General features: G+C 40.8%; 1 long non-coding RNA gene across 3 annotated transcripts; it reads left to right on the forward strand.

Moving 5' to 3' along the window:
- The first annotated feature begins 489 nt into the window (after window positions 1–489).
- On the forward strand, window positions 490–6019 carry LOC103647309 (uncharacterized). Of its 3 annotated transcripts, none has more exons than XR_004856377.1 (8): window positions 490–1525; window positions 2164–2232; window positions 2337–2403; window positions 2533–2586; window positions 2728–3769; window positions 4059–4149; window positions 4515–4646; window positions 5683–6019. It is a non-coding gene; the product is annotated as an uncharacterized lncRNA (long non-coding RNA). The 3 variants fall into 3 exon arrangements; XR_562752.2 differs by having other exon boundaries at window positions 496–1525; window positions 3479–3769; XR_004856376.1 differs by having other exon boundaries at window positions 490–2232.
- The last annotated feature ends 810 nt before the right edge of the window (window positions 6020–6829 follow it).

Here is a 6829-nt window from a genome sequence, read left to right on the forward strand (position 1 = left end):
GTCGGAGACGCCGGGCGAGCAGGGCTACCCCGCACAGGAGCATCCGCAACGGACCACTTTTCCCGCGAGACCCCAGGCGGCCGCGACAACGATCGAGAAGAGAACGTGCCGAGGCTGCATCGGGTGCCGGCGTGGAGTATGTGGCAACGGCGGAGAGGAGGGGGAAAGGGACTCGACGAGGCTGTGTATAGACTCCAAGAGCACGGGATGCGCGGTGTTTATTAATAAACAGGGTGATGACCAAATCTTAACAACTTCCCCTGGAATCCCAACGAATCCAACGGATATGGCGGCAATACAGGCCACTGGCAGCATGCAAGCCACCCATGGCGGAAGAAGAGGGCCCAGTCCCAGGAGCCCCACCTGATTAGCCGGCTGTGAAATTGGCAACGTTGGTTTCTCGCGGCCGGTATACGTATAATACTTATACGGCTGTGTTAATTTGCATGCTTATGTCATGCTAATGTATGGTGACAAAGGTTATGGCAAATCTCTACTATTACTTAAGACATTAGTGTAGACGTCCACATTTTTTTGGTGCACGGTTCTGCCATCCGTCGCCCTCTCTCCTCTCTTGCGCCCCCGCTCTCTCGTCCGCTATCATGGAAGGAGAATCAACACATCTAGGGAAGGTCCGCGTGGTTCCATGGAAGGTCCGACCCTGCTCTCCTCTCTGCTGTCTCTCTCGCCCGCCATCTCTGCGCCCCCGCTCTCCTCTCTGCAGTCCACCGCCATCTATGGCAGCCTCTATCCGCGCCCTTAAATGGCGCACGTGCTTCATGGCAGCCGTGCCCCGCTCCCAAATTACCTCCGCGCTAGAGATCCGACGCGAATCGCCCATGGCAGCCGCGCCCCGCTCCCAAATTACCTCCGCGCCAGGGATCCGGCTTCCGAATCGCGCGATTGCAGCGGTGCCGCGCCTCCATCCTCTCCTCGCGTGCCTCGCCCCCATCACCGCGCCCCTTCCAACCTCGACGCCTCCTCCCATCCACGGCGCCCATCGTGCGTCCGTGCCCCCACCTCTGGCCTCCTCGCAATCCGTCAGTCGCATCTCGCAAACGTGCACCACGACCTCACCCCTGCCTCCCCAAAACGCTCCACCTTCGCTGCCGAACTCCACCTCGCATGCCTCTCCTCCACCTCCGCCTCGCCCCCACCACCGCCTCACCCTCGCCCGAAGGCTCGACCCTAGCCCCAATCAAACGGGAGCATCGCCGACCTCCACCTCAAGCGCCTCGCCTACACTCGGCCTCGCTCCCGCCCGACATCTCGACTCTAGCCATTCAATGGAGCTGCTACTCACCTCAACCTCGCGTGCGTCGCCTCCGCCTCGCCCCCACCCAATGCCTTGACCCTGGCCCCGATGTGACAAAGAGAAAGGGGTGGAGGCGAGCCCCTAGGTAGGTGCAAAGGGATAGGATGGGAGATGGTTGCAATGGTTGAGCACACATGTCGCTAGGTTCTCTCCTCACGGCACCATCGTGGCATCGGCCATGCCAGCGCCCTCTACCGGCTCGCCACTCAGGTATTGTACTGCTATCTTGTGTTGTCTTGTTGATTCTTATGATACGATGTTATTCCTTGTTGCTAATCTTTTTTCTATACTAGAGTTTGAAGATCTTCTCAAGCGATTTGGTTCTCTGTAAATTATTCTCAGTTGCTAAGCTTGGCCTCTACTTATCTGATCAAGATGTGGTCTTTAAAAAACACTTAGCTATTATGAGTGACATTGCACCATAAGATTCCCAATTTAGGGTCATCCTAAAAAGCATTTTCCTTTTATCTTGCATGCTTCTAACCGAAAGAGTTGATTTGTGGTATGAGGTCTGTAACCATAGTTCAAGTGGTAAAAAGGCAAAAACTAGGGTTCAATATCTTTTGCTGAGTTGATTTTATTGCTAATTGAGATCGTGAAGTGGAGATGAGTCGTGTTTGTCTGCTCACGTACAACAGCACGCCATCCCCGAGCCTCGGCGCGATTTGCCACCCATAGCTGCAATCATGGATGTTCCTTTTACTGGAAAAAGTCAAATAAAGTTCTTTGCATGTTTATATATTTTTTTGTTTGATATTTTTGCATCTTGGAATGAAAGACAATGCAATTTTGTTACCTTATTCGTTAGATTCCAAACTACTCTGATCTAAAATATTATTTTCTCACAGTTTAACTATAACAGTGGACAACTAGCACCAAAGACGATTATTGATCAAATTTATGGGAACACACTATCAGTATGTAGCTTTAACATTTGATTTACACTATAAGTCATCATATGCATATCTTCTGTTTGTTTCTTGTATTGTTGCTAATGCACAATGCTAATTTTTTGCTACAGATTTCGGAAATAAAAACAGCAGACATTCCTGATAATGTCCTATCCTCTGTTGGAGTTGTAAGCGATGGTGAGTTCACTATAGAAGTGATAGATCATGTTTTAGATTACCTTGAATTAGTGGATGTATGCAGTGAAATATTACAGAGCAAATCCCATGTTTTTATTTCACTAATAATTTGCTTGGTTTGGGTTGCAGAATGTGTTTGACTTCCAACTTATCAAGGATTTGCTTTTCTCGGCCTGATTTCAGGTCTTCCTCTCTGTATATGTCTCTTTTTGTATTTAAATTTTATTGCGAGTGTATTACTTGAGTAATAATGTAACTATTAAACCCCTTATAATCATGTTCACATCGACCTAATCAAATAATCATATTTTGGTTTATTTATAGTGCATGGTTGGTGATATTGGAGATAAGTTCTTCACAAAGAGAGCACTAAGGGGCGTTCATGCTGTAATTTGTCTAACTGATGCATGTTAAAACTTTGAGGTTTCTATTCATTATTAGTTACTCCCAAAGCATGAGGTGTACTTGTGTTCAACAAAAAGCATGAGGCATACTATCTGCCAAAAGAATAAGAGGTGTACTATTTTATTATCTAGATAATTGTTGATTGTTGACACATTTTGAGGTCCTCTAGCTGATGACATGATGTTTAGGGCATTACTTAATTCTTTTGGCTTTCATGTTAAGAGTTCTTTCTATTAGGAAATTTGAGAATTTTATGGTATGAATCAACTAGATATTACTGTCTCCATTCCAAATTATAGGATGTTTTGGCTTTTCTAGATATGTTGATTTACATGCATCTAGACATAGTGTACATGTAAGTGCATAGCAAAAGTTGTGAATCTAGAAAACCCAAAACATCTTGTAATTTGGGATGGAGTGAGTAGTAAATTTAGTGTATATCTAAGTGCATAGCAAAAGCTATGATTCTAAAAATTCCAAAACATCTTGTGATTTAAAAGGAATAGAGTAATGATTTATATATGTGCCTTAATTTGGAACTATACTTATGGGTCAACCTACTGTATTTTTTGTTAACTACATTACGTCCATCTTAATCTTGAGAAAGATCTGTGATGTACTTATATGGGAACATAAATGACATTCCTCTTTAATTGCATGATTTTTACAGAATGGTTTCTTCTCTGAACTGATCGACTTCAAGGGTGTTGGGTTGCAATGCTCCTATAATTTCCTGTTATCCAGCTAGCTCTAGCATCAATCATTTACCCCTATGAGATTTAGATGAGGTTGCAGCTACAGAAATAGTGGTGGTTTGCATGCTATTATGAATAGCAAGCTGAAGAAGCTAGCAAAGAAGGATGAAGAAGTGGTTGTTGCATCTGGCATCCCATGTACAACAATCAGAACTGGTTCTCTACAAAGCGCTCCCGGTGGCGAGAGAGGTTTCAATTTTACTGAGGTCTCAGCGCGAAAACCCAGCTTACCCCCACTGCATATTAATTATCGTACAATTTATCTTCCCAGCATTCAGTAATTGATCTAATAAATATCATGCAATTAGGACACTTATTTAGACACTATTGTATTCATAAATGTCTGATATAATTTGCAGTCATCAAATTAAATATTATACATGTGTTTCTGGACTGGAAACTGAAAGGAATATTTATCATGTTGGAGTACCTATACTATTCATTATTGTGATGTATCGCTATATGGTACTGTGCATGAAATGTGTGGGGGCATAGCAACCAAGGGAAGAAAACGCAAAGAGGATGCTGCTGCCATATGTGTGGAAGCTTTGAATAGCATTCCCCAAAAGACACTCATTTTTGAGAGGTATGCACTAGCTAGCTCAACGATGATCATGTCATGTGAAGTCTTAATTGTACCATAGGTCCCACATGACAACATGACACCCTTCCATGTTGCATTAGGAGTAAGGCAAGTACATATTTCTGTGCTAGATACATGCTAGACCAAATTTCTAGGTAGACGCCTTTATTGATGATGCTTGTTTCAGAAACATAGCGTTAATCTATATAATATTGCCATTTTTGTATGACAATGAAACCAACACCACCGTGTAAAAATGTAGAAATCAGCATCCAGAGACTGGTTTATGTAATTAATTTGCATTTTTAGGAGATTCTTGTCGATTGAACTTATTTGTTTCTTAATACACATTCATTATCTTCCTTTAGGGATTGCGAATGGACATTCTGGGCAGCGTGTGACCAAACTGATTCGACGGTGTTGGGATGAAGATCATGATGTGTGTCTGACTTTTTTTGGAGATTATTATGGAACTCCAAGATGTTCTACGCCATATCCAGGTATTATGATTCACTATAATACCGTGCAACTCTTATATGAGAGTGGGTGTGATAAGAGCATCTCCACCAGATCTTCGATTACTTATCCCCTAAGTGAGTTCGTAAAAGCAAGTATAGGGTTCGAGAGACCATTACTCAAGTGGATTACCAAAACCTCATCCAGATTTAGGAGATAGAAAGGCATACCTAGGGGTGGTAATGGATCATGATCTAAATGTTTCTTCACAAATTGCTAGGGCTCTAAATTGTTTTTAGTTCAAAAATGAATAGAAATAGGGTACGATCCTAACCCGATCTGATTCTTACATTTTAGAGTGTAAAATTTAAAACCTGTTGTCACCCTAGACATACCCTTTGTCCAAGAGAGATGGTGGTGTATATAGGAGATCTCCTAAAAATATAGAAACGGTAGGTGTGTTAGGAGATCTGGTGTAGCTGGTACATTTTTCTATTTAAGGGATAGGGGTAAAGGATAGAAAGGAATACAAGAGATTCGGTGGAGACCTCTAATAAGCAAATAACGTCGGCGCTATTGTTTACTGAGAGCCATTTGCCATGTGTTTTTGTTTACAAATATTGTTTTTAACAGGCTCCCAAGGGAGCCAGTCATCGTTCTAGAGCAAAGCTGCAAAAGAAATAAGAGGAACGTGAAAAATACATACATAGGGCAAGGGTTCCCTACTCTTTTTTGTGTTACACAACTTGTAGTATGAGTGTTTGTGGTGTATGTCAATATGGGCGGTTAGTGGTTGCTTTTGATTTTAATGCAATTGCATGACAAATAGCATGTTTAACGGATATCATTTTAATTTCCAATAAATACTTTGTAAGTTCCTCAACATATATACTATACAGAGAAGTGCAACTGAATGGACATCTATTACATTTTAAAAAATATGATTCTCGTAATATCTCTATCTATATATTATAGAATTGAGCTATGTTGATGTCACAACTTGGTAAATGTTTGTTTTTTCCATTGCATTCAACTGGTCTTCCAAGCTATTAACTTTTATAGATCTACTTTTGGAAATAGGTTGTAAATATCGCAAACTTTGGTGTGGCGCGACATTGAAGTCAGCGGGGGTAGATGACAGCTGAAACTGGAACCTACCAATGGATGGCACCATCATTTTGTTATATAAAAAATTTCACACTTTTCAGGAAGAAAGACATTTTTTTGCAAAGATAGGAGTTTCTGAGGTTCATTTGGAAATGTTGAACCGTACTAATGTACTAATGTTCTCAATGATGTACCCTATATTTTTCATAAAGGACTAATTTTGCATATCATAATAATATTTGTCGTTTTGTATCTATATTTTATATTGATTTTTAACTTCTGTGGCAACTTACAGACATATAACTATCTATAGTTTACTCTATTAAGAACCTAATGTGGTCACCTGGTGCTACCACACCTTCATCCTCCCAAGTCTAGGGCCCACAAAAAAATAGTGCAGAACGAGCGCCACACTCCTCTGCTCCAAAAATTTGGGTCTAACCACTAGACTACATATAACTTAGTGTTTAAAAATAAACAAAAAATATATTTGTAGCCTAGGGCCCGCTCTCCACACGTCTCGTAGTAACGCACGGGCACATACTTAGTGAATAAAGAAAAGGATTACAAATGAATAAAGAAAAGGATTTTGGAGGGGTGCTGTGGCCGACGGAATGAGATGAGGTGATGGGCTGAGCAATTTTGGTCCATACACAATTATGCTCTTTCCCTTTTTTTATTTTTTTATTTCGAATTTTTGGATTACTATATTCAAATATGATATGAATGTCAAGTCTAAAACTAGATACACATTCAAAAATCAGCATGATGCATAATTAAATTTTATTTATTTAAGTCTTTCACTATTTTATCCATTTAGATAAATGCTTGTATGCATGAAAGAAAAATAACTCATAAACTCTAATTTTATTCTTCCAATAAAAAAATATAATTTTCTTAAACTTATATTTTAGGGTTTACAAATCCTACCCCCTTAACAGAAATCTCGTCCTCGAGATTTGTAATAAAAGGGATATAGAAAGTTTTTTAAACTTTTTGTTTTCAATTAGTTTTAATGCTCCCAAAAGTTTCTCTTCATTAGCAAGTGTGGCTAGAAAACATGCGCATATTATGTTTTAGCTAATAAGTAAGATTTAGAAAACCTTAGGATAAGAGAAGG

This window comes from Zea mays, chromosome 2, assembly GCF_902167145.1.
Source record: "Zea mays cultivar B73 chromosome 2, Zm-B73-REFERENCE-NAM-5.0, whole genome shotgun sequence".
Taxonomy (NCBI): Eukaryota; Viridiplantae; Streptophyta; class Magnoliopsida; order Poales; family Poaceae; genus Zea; species Zea mays.